Raw genomic sequence first — 18680 nt, 5'->3', positions numbered from 1 at the left:
TTCTAATGTGTTTCTCTGCCATAATAGCCAGGAAGTTCCTTGAAGCCTTATTTATCTTTTATCTTTACCAAGTAGCTCTGTGTTCACTTCCTTCTATGCTCCACCTGCCCATTACATATCTCTACTTGGATAGCTCACTGGTGTTATAAACTGCCTATTTCTAAAATCAAATGCATGTAAAGCACCTTTTTTCTCTAGTCCTCCCACCCTCCCCCTATAAAAGAAAAAGAAACAGTCTAATCTGCTCCTCCTCCTGAATCTTCTAGCTCTCACTCATGTCTGCGCAAAACAGAAATACGGTCATGGATGCCCCTTCTCCTTCCATCTTCACTTTACCAAATCTTGCTGGGGCTCCACTAGAAAGCAGACTCATTCTGGATGACCTCCAGTTCTGAATTCTATTATTTATCGGTAATCAGTGTCATGGCTTATACAAAAAATATATGGCATTTTTAGGTTGAAAGACATAGCTTGGTAAGTGGTTGAGCTTTCAGATTCTGGAATAAGATTGCCTGGGTCACATCCCGCGTTTGCCACTTACTTAGCTATGTGACTCTGGGGTTAGTAATTGAATGTTTGTCTACGTTGGTTTCTTCATCTATAGAGTGAGGATTAAGTGGGGTAACGCAGAGAAAACACTTACCATAGTGCATAGACATAATAAGCACTTCACAAGTAAGTAAAATGACCTAGTATTATATTCAAGTAGGTGCTTTCCTTTGCTTTCAGTGTGATTTCAAAATCTAAAGGAGCTAAGGTTGGTGGTAATTACTCATCTTTCATGTTTGTTAGGAAAATTTTTTTAAACCTACCTTTTATCTTTTAGTGGTGAGGAAACGCTTCTCTGCTTTAAAGAGTAGCCTTTTGGTATGTAGGCCATCATAAAATTTGAAATCATTTTTATCATTGTGGTAAAATTTGCTTAAGGATGATCGTGTCTCACATGGAAATACAAGATGTCATCATTATTTTCCTTTCTCACATAGTCTCTTGACTTTTTTATTTCTCACGGAAGTGCAGACATTTGGCTTCTAGGGAGTGCTAAACCACACCAACAGCAGAACTGGGACATTGCCTGTGTCAACCCAGAGCCACATAGGCCATGCTTTCTGATTATGTCTGTGCCTGTCTCAACAAGGACAGGACAGACTGAAGACAGGACAGACTAAAGGCACTGCTGAGCTGTGGGCAACCTCAAGAGAATGGCAGACGTGACTGAGTGCTTGAGATGTAACAGATGACAGTATTGGACAGCATGGCCTCTGGAGGAAGATTGCCTGGGTTACTGGCCATTTCTAGCATTATGACCTTAAGTAAGTTATCTAACCTCTCTGTTAAATAGCCTTAGTTTCATCATCTCTAAAAATGGAGGTGATCTGTGTTATGGTGTTTTTGGAAGGGTTAAATGACTTAGTATATGAAAAGCACTTAGAATAGTACCTGCTATATAAATATTTGCCATTGTTATTATTATTTTTTTTTTTAATTTTTTATTTCTTTGACAGAGAGAAATCACAACTAGGCAGAGAAGCAGGCAGAGAGAGAGGAGGAAGCAGGCTCCCTGCCAAGCAGAGAGCCCGATGCGGGGCTCGATCCCAGGACCCTGGGACCATGACCTGAGCTGAAGGCAGAGGCTTTAACCCACTGAGCCACCCAGGCGCCCCTGCCATTGTTATTATTATTGACAGTGCTGGTTGTGGTGATTGACAGCGGCCAGGAAGCAGCTAGAGGCTTCCTCCTAACTAGATGAAGTAGCATGCCAGCCATCTGATAGCTATAATCAAAGTTATTGGCCACCTGTTCTAGGTACACTAGAAAGCCATATCCTTTAAAACTTCTCTAACAGTCCATTTACAAGATAACTTCACTATATCTGCAAAGAAATGAAATGCCGAAGCATAAGCCCACAGTCAGCTACCCAGGACTTCACTGGCCTTCATTCTGAATTAAAGGATTTGGACTGGCTGGTTTCGAAGGCCCCTTCCAGCTGTGAATTTGTGAATCTTCATTCACTGGTTAAATACATTTTATTCTTTTTTTTTTTTTTAAAGATTTTTATTTATTTATTTGACAGAGAGAGAGATCACAAGTAGGCAGAGAGGCAGGCAAAGAGAGAGAGAGAAGCAGGCTCCCCACTGAGCAGAGAGCCTCATGCGGGGCTCGATCCCAGGACCCTGAGATCATGACCTGAGCCGAAGGCAGCGGCTTAATCCACTGAGCCACCCAGGCGCCCCAATACATTTTATTCTTGTGCTCTTGTTTTCCTTTGAGGTTTGCTTGATTTAGTATCCCTTTTCTTTTTATTTATTTATTTTTAAGATTTTATTTTTAAGCAATCTCTATGCCCAACCTGGGGTTTGAACTTAAAATCCTGAGATCAGGAGTTGCATGCTCTACCAACTGAGCCAGCCAGGTGCCCTTAGTGTCCCTTTTAATATGCTTGTCAGCATGAGTTCATATATTGAGTTCATGTTAATGTTGCATTCATCTGTTTCTCAGACCATGTCTTGAATTTGGAGTTATTGCTAGAGCTAGGCACATGAAAAGTCCTTCATTTTTTTATTATGATGTAAATTTGCAATCATACATCAAAGCCAGAAATTAGTAGATGCAACTCCCTCACCAAGATTCAAAATTGTCAGCTCATGGCCAATCGGTTTTCATATACTTCCTCCTCCAATTATTTTGAAACACATTCCCAGCATGATATTGCTTTAATCATAAGTATTTCAGCATACAGCTCTAAGAGATAAACTCTTTTTCATAGATACGTAATCTACAATAATTGATAGATAATAATAGATACATAAGCTATGTATCGTCATCACATATAATAACAATAAACACCTATTTGTGGCTGAACCAGTCTTTAGAAAGAAAAGCAGCCTAGTTGTTAGCCTAGCCTAGCATGAGGGTTTAGCCATGATCTTTCATTTAACAAAATATCCATGTGAGATGACCCAAAAAAAAGCCTAAGTATTAACTAATGTACCAAGGAGAGAAGTCTCTCCTGAGTAATTTAGTAAGGATTTCAATTCTGAAAAGTATACCCCAAACACCAATTAAATGTGCCAGAAGCAATTTATTCATCCTCCTAGAGAAAAGTAAAAGTAGAATGTCTTTTTTGAATTGTGGTTTTCCATGAGTGTGGGTAGGCCATTTACTAATGAATTATTAAGGAATTCTGTATTTCATTTGTGAGGCAGCACTTGATTTCAGATGCTCTGATTCTCAGGTGGCTTTACTTAAGCCAGTTGAAGGATTTAAGAAGAACAATCTTTCCATGTTCATTTATAGTTATTTTTTTAAAACCTGTAAATATTAAACCACTTGTCCTATATACAACATTAGGAGAAAAACAATTAGACTAATGTCTGCTTCTTATTTTTCAGAACCTGAGATTTTTCTGTTTCCTTCCTTATAACTTTGTAATCAGGCTTCTCTGTAAGTTCTATTTGCCAAGAGTAGAAATAATACAGGTATATCTAGTGTCACATAGTTCTTCCTATGACCTTAAGCAATTTCTTTCTAATATTTTTCATCTTTATTCCTATCTCTTAGAAAAGGTGACTTTGAGGAGTCCCTTTTCATGTATTTACAGTGAAATTTGGGATAAAGAACTTATTTCCATTACATTCTAAAATCTAAAGAAATTTTCCTTTTTTTTTTTAAGTGGATAACTAACTTTTTTTAAAAAAGACCATTTATTTTAGAGAGAGACAGCACAAGGGGCAGCGGGGGGGTAGGAAGGGGCAGAGGAAGAGAAAGAGAATCTTAAGCAAGCTCCAAGCCCAGCATGGAGCCCAACTCCAGGTTCGGTCTCATAACCGAGCACCCAAGCACCCCAGATTACTGATATTTTAAGAAAAAAGTTCACCAAACTGGATCATCCTTCATTCCTAGGGGAGACTTTGTGTAATATAATTCGTTCTACTTTTTAAAAGCCTTACTGATAATAGGAAGTTGTGTGTGGCACTGGCTCCAAAATGGCCTGTTTTCAGTATGTCAGACCAAGACTAGACCTTCATAGCTGCACCAGTCATTTTAGTCATCAGACTTTTGTTGATATTTTAAAATGAACTTCTGTCTTTTAAATTGTTCCAGGTTTATAGGGAAGTTGCCAAGATAGTACAGAGAGTTCCCATAAATCCCTTCCTTACCCAATTTCCCCTAATGTGAACATCTTACATTACTATGGAACCGGCACTGGTTCTTTAGTACAACTATGGAACCAGTATATGTATATTGCTATTAATTAAATTCTGTACTTTATTCAGATCTCACTTATTTTTCCCTAATGTCCTATTCCTCTTTCAAAATCCATTTCAGAGGATCACATTATATTTAATCAGCATGTTCCCTTAGGCTCTTCTGGGCTGTGAGAATCATTCAGTCTTTGTTTTTCATGGCCTTGACAGTTCTGAGTAGTACCAATAGGTATTCTATGGAATATCACTCACTATGTGTTTATCTCACAATTATACTAAGGTTATAGGTTTGGGAGAAGAAAATAGTAGAGGTGTTTTGCCCTTTTTATCATGTCATGTTTAGGGGTACACGATGTCTACGTGGCATCACTGATGATGTTAATCTTGGTCAGTTGGCTGAGGTAGTGTTTGCCAAGTTTTTCTACTATAAAGTTACTTTTCCCCACTTTTCCACGCCCTTCCTCTTTGGGAGCAAGTCAGTTACGTGCAGCCCATACTTAAGGCAGGAGAGAAGTTAATCTTCACCTTCTTGAGCATTGGAGTACCTACATTAAATATTTGGAATATACCTGTATAGGATCTTGGTTTTTTTCCTTCCTTGGCTCCTTCCCTCCTTCCTTCCTTCTTTCTTTCTTTTTCGCTCTTGTATGTCAGTATGAAGTTACGGATTTTATGCTTTGGGAGAACCAGTCATACTTTGACTCTCCCTCCCCTTAAAGGAGCCATAAGTGGTATGTACAACTCTCAGCCATCTTTTTTTAAAACTTTAAATTTTGAGGGGTACCTGGCTGGTCCAGTAGATTAAGCATCTGCCTTCGGCTCACGTCCTGGGATCAAGCCCCACATCAGGCTTGGGGCAGTGGGGAGGCTGCTTCTCTTTCTCTTCCTTGCTTGTGCTCTCTCTTGCTATCTCTGTTACTATCTCTGGGTTTCTCTTGCAAATAAAGAAATACAATCTTAAAATAAACTTTGCATTTTGAGATAGAGATTTCCACGCAGTTATGAGAAATAACACAGAATGGTCCCATATTCACTTCATACGGTTTTCCCCAGTTGCAGTAAGGAATTGATGCAGTCCACCAACCTTATTTACATTTCACCAGTTTTATATCCACTCATTTCTATGTATTTGTGTATTTTCACATGTATGAATTTCTGTGATTAGTTATCAAACTTAAGTGCTACTTCTGTGAGTACAAAAAAGGGACTGTATAATGAAAAAAATAGATACAGCTTTTGGCTTTATAAGACATAGGCTACTCAAAATAAAGGCCACTGGAATGTCTCTATGTTTAGGGTGGTTCTGCTCTGTACTCAGTTTGTGGCTGAGGTCAAGATATACATTTTTGTGAATGGGCTCTTTATGGGAAGCGTATTGTGTTACTTTTGCAAGAGCACTTTGAAAGTTCATTGTTTTTTTTTAGAGGTTTCCTACAGCTGCTAAACATTTTCTGTATAATCTAAGAAATTACTTTCCCATACCAGCAGGTGGAAGCAAGAGCAGTCTTATTATGGACTTCACTTTCTGAGTCTACTGGCATATTCTGTAGATAATCTGTCCATGACTCAAATTATCTTTATGATATATCCCTTAGTTAATTACTTTTCTTCTTTGCTTTATTACCTTATTTATTTCGTGTCTTGGGCTGAACTTAATAGTCATTCTAGGACAAATTTAGATTTTTCATCACTTTTCTAGCTCATTGACTCAGCAGTTAACAACACTTTGCACTAAGACATTACTCCACATTTGCTAAGAAACACAAAGGTGACTAAGACATGGAGTGTGTTCTTAAAGAGCTTCAATTCTAGTAGAATTAGAAGGAGAATGTCTTCATTCTTCCCCTGACCTAGGATAAATAGATCAGTCAGCCTTCCTAGTGTTTCATCAGCGAATCTGTGGCTGGTATTCAATCTTCATACCGATTTCAGTGCATTCAACAAACATCTACTGCGTATCAGGCACTTTATAAAGACTTAACTTATAAATTTGTCCTTTTTTCCTTACAGATTAAAAAAAGGCCAAAGCAGTGCTCACTTCAGCAGCACGTATTCTAAAATTGGAATGATACAGAGAAGATTAGCATGGCCCCTGCGCAAGGATGGCACACAAATTCATGAAGCGTTCCATATTTTTAGACGAAACCAGAGAGGGAAACAAACCATAAGAGATTCTTTTTTTTTTTTTAATATTTTTTATTTATTTGACAGAGAGAAATCACAACTAGGCAGAGAGGCAGGCAGAGAGAGAGGGGGAAGCAGGCTCCCTGCGGAGCAGAGAGCCCGATACAGGGCTCGATCCCCGGACCCTGAGATCATGACCTGAGCCGAAGGCAGAGGCTTTAACCCACTGAGCCACCCAGGCGTCCCACCATAAGAGATTCTTAATCTCAGGAAACAAACTGAGGGTTGCTGGAGGGGCGGGGAATGGGAAGGATGGGATGGCTGGGCAGTGGACATTGAGGTGGGTGTGTGCTATGGTGAGTACTGTGAATCCTGATGAATTACAGATCTGTACTCCTGAAACAAATAATACATTATATGTTAATTTTTTTAAAAAAGACCAAAGCCGGGACGCCTGGGTGGCTCAGTGGGTTAAAGCCTCTGCCTTTCGCTCAGGTCATGATCCCAGGGTCCTGGGATCGAGCCCCGCATCGGGCTCTCTGCTCGGCAGGGGGCCTGCTTCCTCCTCTCTCTCTCTGCCTGCCTCGCTCCCTACTTGTGATCTCTATCTGTCAAATAAATAAATAAAATCTTAAAAAAAAAAAAGACCAAAGCCGTCTTTAGCTATATCATTTATATTTTAGCTTTTTAATACAGATTGCATAGAGTAAGTATCCAGTTGACATATAGACCCTGAATATAAGGAATTTAGAAATTAGAAGTAGCTAATTTTAGTAACATTTCCTGGAATACACTTGGAAGACCTTCCACAAATGCTTATGGAAATAAAATGGAAGTATGATAACTCGCGATCAATTCTGCTAGCTACTAAGCAACAGCTAATAAGAATAATAATAAAATATTGAAAGTAAAATTAAAAATTTTATTTTTTAAAAAGATTTTACTTATTTGATACTGAGAGAGGGAACACAGCAGGGGGAGTGGGAGAGAGAGAAGCAGGCTTCCTGGAGAGCAGGGAGCCTGATATGGGGCTCCATCCCAGGACCCTGAGATCATGATCTGAGCCAAAGGCAGATGCTTAACGACTGAGCCACCCAGGCATCCCTAAAATAAAAATTTTATACAAAGGATATAAAAGAAAGAAGAGTGTGTGTGTCTGTTTGTCTTTCTGTATGTGGAGAGTGAGAAATACAGAACTACCCCATGGCAGATTTGCTTGCTCTGTCCCCTAAATTCCCCATTACTCTATTCATATAGAATTTGCTGCCTTGTATTCTCTGTCTCTTCCTCACAGGTCTGTAAGCTCCTGCAGGGCAATAACTGTGTCTTATCTATGTGGCTTGTTGGGAGGATTAAATAAGGAAGGTCATGTAAACTCTTGATACAATGCCAGCACAGTAGCAGGCTCTTAATAAAGAGTGGGCGTCATGATGATACTTAACAGTCATATGTGTGGCAAGTTCCTAGCTTAGGAACCTAGATGATTAGTAAACTGGGAGTGGGAATTCATGAGAAAGATCAGATTTCAAACATGTTGCATTTGAGATGTCTTTGGGTCTGAGCTCTAGCTAAGTATCTGGATGAAGTCATGTGATACATCAACTTTTTTCAGTGGGTAAAGGAAGAGAAGCCAGCAAAGGAGACTGAGAAGAAATGGTCAAAAAAGTGGGAGAATAACTAAGAAAGAGTAAAAGTAAGCTTTGCCAGGGAACTTTTAGTGAAATAATGTAGATGAGTTAGTGATAAGACAAGGAAGTAGAGGCAGTAAGTGGGAAATTTGCAGGATGCAAAAATTGCAGACCATAAGTTGGAAGACACATCTTTCTTTAAAACTAAGAGAAAAATCACAGGAATGGGTAAAGGTTCAAGAGATTATTATACTTGGGACGCCTGGGTGGCTCAGTGGGTTGAGGCCTCTGCCTTCGGCTCGGGTCGTGATCCCGGGGTCCTGGGATCGAGCCCCGCGTCGGGCTCTCTGCTCCGCGGGGAGCCTGCTTCCTCCTCTCTCTCTGCCTGCCTCTCTGCCTAGTTGTGATTTCTCTGTCAAATAAATATTTTTAAAAAAGAGAGAGATTATTGTACTTAATTGCATTCCCTGTAAACTCAGTAATCAACCTAGAAAGATCTTTCTGGACATTAGTTGTGATAAGGAACATCAAAAGTAATAATTTTGGCCAAGAATCTGAATCTCTGTTTAGTAAAGGTGACTTATTCCAAGGCTATACCTTAGTAAAGGTAAAAGGTGACTTATTCCAAGGCATGTAATTCTATACTATTCTGTTCGTGGAACATTTCTATCCTAAGTCAAATTAAAAGGTCCTTAAATGGGGGTACCTGGGTGGCTCAGTCTTTAAGCATCTGTCTTCAGCTCTGGTCCTTGCTCAGCATCTGCCTTCAGGGTTCTGGGTCCCTGCTCAGCGAGGAGCCTGCTTCTCTGTCTACCCCTCCCCCCACTCATTTTCTCTCTCTCTCTCTCTCTCCCTCTCCCCCTTCCTCCCTCCTCTCCTTCCTTCCTCTTGCTGTCTCAAAATAAAGTCTTTTAAAAAATTAAATGTCCTTAAATGAAAAAGCTGTTGCCTAGACCACTAGTAACTCGAATATCAGATGCTTACCTTTGTTAAGAGAGCTCTAAGTACCCAGACTGGAGGGCTCAGTAACGTAACAGCTGAGTACTAATCCTCAATCTGTTCCTGTGCAAGAGTCGATTCAGAAGAAAAATTATTAGCAACATTCAGGATGCTGGAATCCAGCAGGTGCTGTTTTTTCCAGTCTCCAACATTTTCTCTGATTGCAGATCAGAGCTTTATCTAATGCTCTACAGAGGCTAAATACTCTGAAATGGAATGACTTATATATTGGACATGTAGCTAATAGAAGAAAAGTATTAAATAACCTTAAGTGGAATTTTGGGGGTAAGCCTGTCACTATTAAAATATACATGTACCTCAAACTGTGTTAGAGTCAGGGTCTCTATATATCACAAAAACCCAGTCTCTGCTCAAGGTCTGTTGGACACACAACCAAGTCAATAAGTGATTACTCTTCAGTCTGATAAGTGCTTTGGTCACTGGACATGTAAAGTACTATCGGTTAACAGAGGAATAATTCCTAAAACATCTGAAGGTAGTCAAAAAAGGCTTCCTGGAGAAGGTGAAGTTTGAGTTAAGATTGAAAATAGAATTCTGGGAGCATTGCAGTCCTCAGTAGCTGCTTAGGAATAAACATTAGTTTTGAGGTCAGTACTAGGACTGTTTGCCAGGTGTTTTAAAGAATTGGAGCAAGTTTTAGGAAATGCTATGCCACCACTTTAGAGAAGGGATGAGGACATGGATAAAATATAAATTTGGGAGAATAGAAGTTAGGATGCTTTGCAGGAATGATCTTTGCTTTAGTCCTGACTCTAAGAAAACACATCTCCCTGCGTGGATATTTATTGGGGATGTTGAAGGAAGATAATGTTGCTGCAGTGAGTTAGCCACATCAGTCCCATCTCCTTTCAAGTACACAGTGAGCACCTACTGTGTGCTCAGCAGTGTGCCATGTGTTAGGGTTGGGGATTTTGACAAAAGACGTGGTTATTGTGCTTAGGAAAGCCCTAGTCTAATTCAGAGTATGAGTCAAGCCAATTGAACAGGTGGTGATAGTAATTTAAATGCCTAAAATGAATGGCATAAGTAGAAGGTGATAGAATCTCAGATTTGGATGAATAGGAATGGTCAAAGAAGCCCTGATGGCAGGAAATGGAGGCCTTTAAACTATGCTTCAAAAGCGTATGAATTCAGTAAGTGACAGCATTTCTGAAAGTACATTCCATAAAATGTTTTGCAAAAGTTTTAAGACAGTAATTAACTAAGAATAATTGTAGCTTGCTCATATTTCCAGACGAAATTCTGCAACCTGGTGATCTCTTTCAAAACCTATGCCACTTGGTTTTTTGGTTTGTTTGTTTGGTTTTTTCCCAAACCATATTTGTTTGTGGGACACAGGACATAGGAGCAGTAACAAATGCTCCTTCCTGTCAATTCCATTATAGTATTCTGTATTCTTAGTCAGAAGTTTAAGAGTTCTGTGTCCAAAAGTGCTTTAAAGAGAGAAGAGACCATGAAGAAGGTATGGGTGGTACAGGACTGATAGAGCCTGGAAGTTTATAGAAAGAAAAACAAACAAACTAATGTTTAATTATATAGCAGAATCTCAGCTTTAATCTAGAGTCTCATTTTCAAATAATTGCATGTAATAACTCCTGTAGGGAAGACAGCATCATGCTGTGTTGCCTGCTTTCAACTTTGGTACTTCGCAGTTGCAAAAAGTTACCAGAAAAATCCTCACCAGATTCTCAAGGGTACAATCACATTTGATAGAGTGATTGCAGGTGCACCAGTTTCCCCGCACAGGTGCAGCTCTCCAGGGCTGCAGAGCCACTGAAGGGGAAGAAAAGACAAAGGTCAGCATCTGAAGGGTTGAATGAATTTGAAATCATAACAAAGGGGAATAGGGATATTCAATAAAATGATGATGGAAGAGGAAAAGCAGAGACAATGCAGATAGAAAAATTCTCAATAGATCACAATGTTTTAGTTAGAAATGGGAGGGAATCCTTTTGTCTCCTTTTCTTTGGTAACAAGAATTATGAATCCTAAATGAAATTAAGACAGAATCCCAGAAGGTGAGAAAAGTATAAGGTAAAAAAATATATTGTGTTCTTCTGACCCATAAAATTATGGTCTCTAACTTCCATTGCTTTCTTTTTATCCCTTCTGTATTCGGGGAATATTATCACTTCAAGGAAGAGTTAGGTTTTCATTAATTCCAAAAGAAACTGTACAAGGGTGATTATGGGTCTATCTTTTCAGCCAGGGTAGAGGTGCTCATATCTTTGCTAATTTCACTAAAATCATGTATGCTGTGATCACACACTCAACCTTTAGAGAAATATTAGGAAATAAAAGAAAACTAGTAGAGGTTCATTTTATCAGTAAATGTTTGAAGTCATTTTCCCTTAAATGTGTTTAACAATAATGAAAATTAGTAATAATTGGTTTATACTTGAAAGAGTTGAGAAAAGAACGGGGTGAATGTACAGAAGTGCTGTGTTTCAGTCATCACTTGCTGGTCATTACGTCAGCAATCCCAGGGCTAGCCTCTTCACTTGTACTAGAACTTCCTTGGAAAGCCAGTGGTCATGGTCGTTCGTGGTCATGGCTGACTCTTCCTTGAGGCCTCGGTTCTGTGTTGCCATAGGGGATTATGGAAATAATTATTTTTGACACTTTTAGCCAACTCTACACATTGAACTTTGCATCCCTACTATTAGCCATCACCAAGCATTTAAGACCCCCCAGTCATCCATCATTTCTTGTTGTGACCTTCATACTTTTGTGTGTGTGTGTGCTCATTCTTTTATCAGTTAGCATCCTCTATGAAATAAATAACATAAAACTGTCTTCAAACTGGTGTAAACATAACTGGAAAGTAGCTGTAGGTCAGGTTTCAGAATTAATTGATGGTAGGGGTTCAGGGATATCAGTAAATATTTGCTTTCCTTCCCTTAGTCTTCTGTTCACAGTGTTTGTTTCATCATAAGTCAGGTTCTACTCTTTGTCATAAGGTGGATATCAGCTGCTGTCAAGGACATAAACTTGCTCAATTATAATACATTGGGAATAGGAGTTCTGAGGGTAGAGACAACCACCTTCACAGATCATGGACTGGGGCAGGGGGCTTATTGATGCATGGGTACCGAAAAAAAAAAAATGTCTATCTACTTAGTTAGAGGGAAGCAGTAAATGGCTGGACAACCCACACCTATCTAGCTATCTGTTCTACTCTTAGACTTCTCTCTTGCAATTTCTGGAACCCTTATCCCATGATAAACTCCTCCACTTTTTTTATACTCTCTGGATTGTCTTTTCTTCTATTAACCTTTACTGGAATTCATTCAACCCTGGGGAAAATATTTTCTCTATCTCCCTCTTTCTTCCACACCCCATATAAACACAAAGTAAGGAGGAAAGACCACATCTTCTTTGTTCCCCAGCTGCTGCCTTGCCCCCAGTTATGCTCCCAGACCAGCACTTCTTCACCATTATATAAAAACCCCTTCGAGGCTGACAGTCTGCTTTTCTCATTCTGTGCCCTGTTCGTGATATCCTCCACCAACTACTTTGTTGGTCTTCTCCAGTCTTTGAAGACTTTAGTTTTTGGCTCAGTCTTCCTTTCTACTCCGAGCTCAGCTATCAAGCTGCTAACTCCAGTGTCCACATAGATGATTAAAAAAAAAAAAAAAAGATTTTATTTATTTATTTGACAGAGAGACCACAAGCAGGGGGAACAGGAGAGAGAGAGGGAGAAGCAGGCTCTCCACTGAGCAGGGAGCTTGACGTGGGGCTCAGTCCCAGGACCCGGAGATGATCTGAGCCGAAAGCAGACGCTTAACCGACTGACCCATCCAGGCACCCCTCACGTAAACAATTTGTCCATACTAGATTGCCAGTCATTTGCACCCTTTCACCTCATTTATATCAACCGTTCACTTTTGGGAAAATGTCCTGGATCTTGTCAGATTGCTTGACCTTTGAATTCTTTTTTTTTTTTAATTTTTAAATTTTTTATTTTTTTATAAACATATAATATAGTTTTATCCCCAGGGGTACAGGTCTGTGAATCTCCAGGTTTACACATTTCACAGCACTCACCATAGCACATACCTTCCCCAGTGTCCACCACCCCACCCCCCTCTCCTGACCCCCCTCAGCAACCCTCAGTTTGTTTTGTGAGATTAAGAGTCTGTTATGGTTTGTCTCCCTCCCGTTCCCATCTTGTTTCATTTATTCTTTTCCTACCCCCAAAACCCCCCATGTTGCATCTCCACTTCCTCATATCAGGGAGATCATATGATAGTTGTCTTTCTCTGATTGACTTATTTCACTAAGCATGATACCCTCTAGTTCCATCCACGTTGTCGCAAATGGCAAGATTTCATTTCTTTTGATGGCTGCATAGTATTCCATTGTGTATATATACCACATTTTCTTTATCCATTCATCTGTTGATGGACATCTAGGTTCTTTCCATAGTTTGGCTATTGTAGACATTGCTGCAATAAACATTCAAGTGCACGTGCCTCTTCAGATCACTGCATTTGTATCTTTAGGATAAATACCCAGTAGTGCAATTGCTGGGTCATAGGGTAGTTCTATTTTCAACTTTTTGAGGAACCTCCATGCTGTTTTCCAGAATGGTTGCACCAGCTTGCATTCCCACCAACAGTGTAAGAAGGTTCCCCTTTCTCTGCATCCTCGCCAGATCTGTCATTTCCTGACTTGTTAATTTTAGCCATTCTGACTGGTGTGAGGTATCTCATTGTGGTTTTGATTTGTATTTCCCTGATGCCAAGTGATGTGGAGCACTTTTTCATGTGTCTATTGGCCATCTGGATGTCTTCTTTGCAGAAATTTGACCTTTGAATTCTTAAATTCAAACCCATACTTCTTTACTATAACCTAAGTATTCCTACTTTACCCGTTTTATTTTACTGAGACCTTAGTCTCTGTTCTCTAAAATACATTCAGCTCTAGAGAATTGCTTAGATGTACTCTCCAGTGCTTAACGTTCTTCCTCCCTCCCAGTCGTTGGATTCTGATTTCCTCCACTAGCATCCCACTGACACTCCTCTTCCCAGAGCCATCAGGGACATTCCTGCTGCTAAATTTAACAGACTCTTTCAACTTTCTTGAGATTTATACATTTGGCCCTAATCCACGCCCTCCCTTTTTCTATGCTTACTTTTCAAGACTTCCTAAATCCACTCGGGCTTGGTTTTCCTTCTACCTCAATGCTTAAACTAGAGTTAAGGCTCGGTTTTTCTGTTCTTATTCTGCAGACTCCCTTGGGCCAGTTCAACCAGCCCTGTGACTCCAATTACCACATAATATTAATGAATTCCACTTACATGTGCTATAGCCACTTCAGACCTGGCATGTCCAAAATTGGATTTCTCTTTTTCCCCACAAAAAGCCACTTCCTTCTAAATTTCCTCTTTTAGTGATGGTACCACCACCATCCATCCATCCATCCAGTTACAAGACAGAATCCTGGACAGCATCCTTGACTCTCTCACTCCCACCTCTAAACCAAGGACCACATCATATTGATTCAACTTCCTAAATATCTACTAAGTCACTCCAGTTCCCCTGTTTCCGAGTTCAGGATACCATAACATTATGCCCTGTTTACAGTAATAGCTTTCCTCTAGAATGATCTCTCTTTTCCAAACTTTTCAACTCACTATAATTTGGGTGATTTCTCTAGAATGTGTATCTTACTTCATCTCTTACCTGATTAAAACCCTTCGTTGGCTCTCTCACTGCCCTCAGAATAAAGCTGAAATTTTTAGTGATTCCCAAGACTTTTCATTCTCTAGTCCCTACTGACCTTATCAGACCTCTCTCCTTACAGCTTTTGGCATTTGGATAATTTCGGATATCATCCAGATCTTGGCTTGCTCTTTGTGCTCTCTGGAAAATCTTCCTAGAAAAATTCCTTCTGTGGTATTTCACAGTTTCCTCTGCTTATCCCTGTCATAGTGCTCATCTCAGTATAATATAATAGTTTATCACTTTGTCTCTTCACTGTTTTATAATAGTGGAATCCTACTCAGTTTGCCTGCTTCTCTTTGAAGCATCTCTTTGAATGCCTGCCACAATGACCAGACAGTATATGGTCATAAGTATCTGTTAAAGAACGACCTTAAATAAGTCACTTAGCCTGTCTGAGCCTCAACTGCATCATCTATAAAAAGGGAATAATGCACTGCCTACCACATAAGGTTGTTTTGGGGGTCTCATAATATAATAAGAATAAGTTTAGCATAGTAGTTAAGAGTGCAGGTTCTGGATCTCTACTATCTGGTTTTTGATTCTAGCTCCCACCATATCACCAGCTGTGTGACCTTGGACAAGTTACTTAACTTTTTTGTGTTATAGTTTTCCTCTTTGGTAAAATGAGAATAACCACAGGATCTGACTTATAGTTTTGTTGTGAGGACTGAGTGAATAAATGGAAAGTCTTCAGTACAGTGCCTAAACACACAACAAATGTTAACTACTAATTATAATTTTATTTACAAGCTCTAAAATTATATCACGTGGTATGTATTACATATATACACACACATGGCATTAATTATTAGTTTGAGAGTTTTAAGGAGGTGAAGGATTGGTATGATACACTTCATCTCTTTTTATCTTGTAGAATAACATCATAGTAACCAGAGTTATTTCCCAAGTCTTAAATTAAAATTGCCATAGTTGATGTACATGAAATCTTTGTAAAAAGAAAATTTTTACATTGGTGTTCATTATAAAAAGAGCATTTTGAAAATGTTTCCTTTCTGAATCCCAAAGTATTTTTTTTTTTTTCCCCCTTTTATTAATTTTTTCAGCGTAACAGTATTCATTCTTTTTGCACAACACCCAGTGCTCCATGCAAAACGTGCCCTCCCCATCACCCACCACCTGTTCCCCCAACCTCCCACCCCTGACCCTTCAAAACCCTCAGGTTGTTTTTCAGAGTCCATAGTCTCTTATGGTTCGCCTCCCCTCCCCAATGTCCATAGCCCGCTCCCCCTCTCCCAATCCCACCTCCCCCCAGCAACCCCCAGTTTGTTTTGTGAGATTAAGAGTCATTTATGGTTTGTCTCCCTCCCAATCCCATCTTGTTTCATTTATTCTTCTCCTATCCCCCTCCCCCCCCCATGTTGCTTCTCCATGTCCTCATATCAGGGAGATCATATGATAGTTGTCTTTCTCCGATTGACTTATTTCACTAAGCATGATACGCTCTAGTTCCATCCACGTCGTCGCAAATGGCAAGATTTCATTTCTTTTGATGGCTGCATAGTATTCCATTGTGTATATATACCACATCTTCTTGATCCATTCATCTGTTGATGGACATCTAGGTTCTTTCCATAGTCTGGCTATTGTAGACATTGCTGCTATAAACATTCGGGTACACGTGCCCCTTCGGATCACTATGTTTGTATCTTTAGGGTAAATACCCAGTAGTGCAATTGCTGGGTCATAGGGTAGTTCTATTTTCAACATTTTGAGGAACCTCCATGCTGTTTTCCAGAGTGGTTGGACCAGCTTGCATTCCCACCAACAGTGGAGGAGGGTTCCCCTTTCTCCACATCCTCTCCAGCATCTGTCATTTCCTGACTTGTTAATTTTAGCCATTCTGACTGGTGTGAGGTGATATCTCATTGTGGTTTTGATTTGTATTTCCCTGATGCCGAGTGACGTGGAGCACTTTTTCATGTGTCTGTTGGCCATCTGGATGTCTTCTTTGCAGAAATGTCTGTTCATGTCCTCTGCCCATTTCTTGATTGGATTGTTTGTTCTTTGGATGTTGAGTTTGCTAAGTTCCTTATAGATTTTGGATACTAGCCCTTTATCTGATATGTCGTTTGCAAATATCTTCTCCCATTCTGTCAGCTGTCTTTTGGTTTTGTTAACTGTTTCCTTTGCTGTGCAAAAGCTTTTGATCTTGATGAAATCCCAATAGTTCATTTTTGCCCTTGCTTCCCTTGCCTTTGCCGTTGTTCCTAGGAAGATGTTGCTGCGGCTGAGGTCGAAGAGGTTGCTGCCTGCGTTCTCCTCAAGGATTTTGATGGATTCCTTTCTCACATTGAGGTCCTTCATCCATTTGGAGTCTATTTTCGTGTGTGGTGTAAGGAAGTGGTCCAATTTCATTTTTCTGCATGTGGCTGTCCAATTTTCCCAGCACCATTTATTGAAGAGGCTGTCTTTTTTCCATTGGACATTCTTTCCTGCTTTGTCGAAGATTAGTTGACCATAGAGTTGAGGGTCGATTTCTGGGCTCTCTATTCTGTTCCACTGGTCTATGTGTCTGTTTTTGTGCCAGTACCATGCTGTCTTGATGATGACAGCTATTCAACATAGTATTAGAAGTCCTAGCCTCAGCAATCAGACAACAAAAAGAAATTAAAGGCATCCAAATTGGTAAAGAAGAAGTCAAACTATCACTCTTCGCAGATGATATGATACTATATGTGGAAAACCCAAAAGACTCCACTCCAAAACTGCTAGAACTTGTACAGGAATTCAGTAAAGTGTCAGGATATAAAATCAATGCACAGAAATCAGTTGCATTTCTGTACACCAACAACAAGACTGAAGAAAGAGAAATTAAGGAGTCAATCCCATTCACAATTGTACCCAAAACTATAAGATACCTAGGAATAAACCTAACCAAAGAGACTAAGAATCTATACACAGAAAATTATAAAGTACTCATGAAAGAAATTGAGGAAGACACAAAAAAATGGAAAAATGTTCCATGCTCCTGGATTGGAAGAATAAATATTGTGAAAATGTCTATGCTACCTAAAGCAATCTACACATTTAATGCAATCCCTATCAAAATACCATCCATTTTTTTCAAAGAAATGGAACAAATAATCCTCAAATTTATATGGAACCAGAAAAGACCTCGAATAGCCAAAGGAATATTGAAGAACAAAGCCAAAGTTGGTGGCATCACAATTCCGGACTTCAAGCTCTATTCCAAAGTATTTTTTGAGTCTGTTACGTTGTAGGTAGATGTTGGCACAGAAAAACATTTAAAACATTTAGTTCTTTTTAATTTTTTTTTAAAGATTTTATATTTGTAAGTAATCTCTACACCCAACATGGGGCCTGCACTTAGAACCCCAACATCAAGAGTCACATGCTCTACCAACTTAGCCAGCCAGGCACCCAGCACAGGAAAAACATTTAAATAAAAACGATTACTGGTTTAATTTATAAAGGACAAATTATTGAATTGACACCTAACTTTATTTCTCAACGTGAGTTAATTACATAGCCAATTCAGTGTTTGGTAAGCACTAATTCCATTAAATCTGCATTCAGGGAGGGAAAAAAAATGCAAAGGCATTGAGTTTTGTGCTTCTGTGTTCACCTGAAAGAGATTTGCTGAATTTTAATAAAAAGTTCTTTTTAGGGGTGCCTGGGTGGCTCAGTCGTTAAGCATCTGCCTTGGGCTCAGGTCATGATCCCAAGGTCCTGGGATCGAGCCCTGCATCAGGTTCCCTGCTCGGCGGGGAGCCTGCTTCTCCCTCTTCCACTCCCCCGCTTGTGTTCCCTCTCTTGCTCTCTCTCTCTCTCTGTCAGAGTATTTATTTATTTATTTAGATTTTAATTAATTTAATATGTGGCACCTGGGTGGCTCAGTGGGTTAAAGCCTCTGCCTTCGGCTCAGGTCATGATCTCAGGGTCCTGGGATCGAGCCTGGCATCAGGCTCTCTGCTCAGTGGGAAGCCTG

General features: G+C 39.7%; 1 protein-coding gene and 1 non-coding gene across 5 annotated transcripts in view; both read left to right on the top strand.

Annotated features, from left to right (window-relative positions):
• NLN (neurolysin) overlaps window positions 1-18680 on the top strand; it is a 100651-nt gene that overhangs the window by 25214 nt on the left and 56757 nt on the right. The gene's annotated exons all lie outside the window — the stretch shown is intronic.
• Window positions 6239-6345, top strand: LOC123939474. The gene has a single exon (XR_006817857.1). It is a non-coding gene; the product is annotated as a U6 spliceosomal RNA (small nuclear RNA).

Source organism: Meles meles, chromosome 3, assembly GCF_922984935.1.
Source record: "Meles meles chromosome 3, mMelMel3.1 paternal haplotype, whole genome shotgun sequence".
NCBI classification, from domain to species: domain Eukaryota; kingdom Metazoa; phylum Chordata; class Mammalia; order Carnivora; family Mustelidae; genus Meles; species Meles meles.
This window is presented reverse-complemented; position numbering and strand designations above follow the sequence as displayed.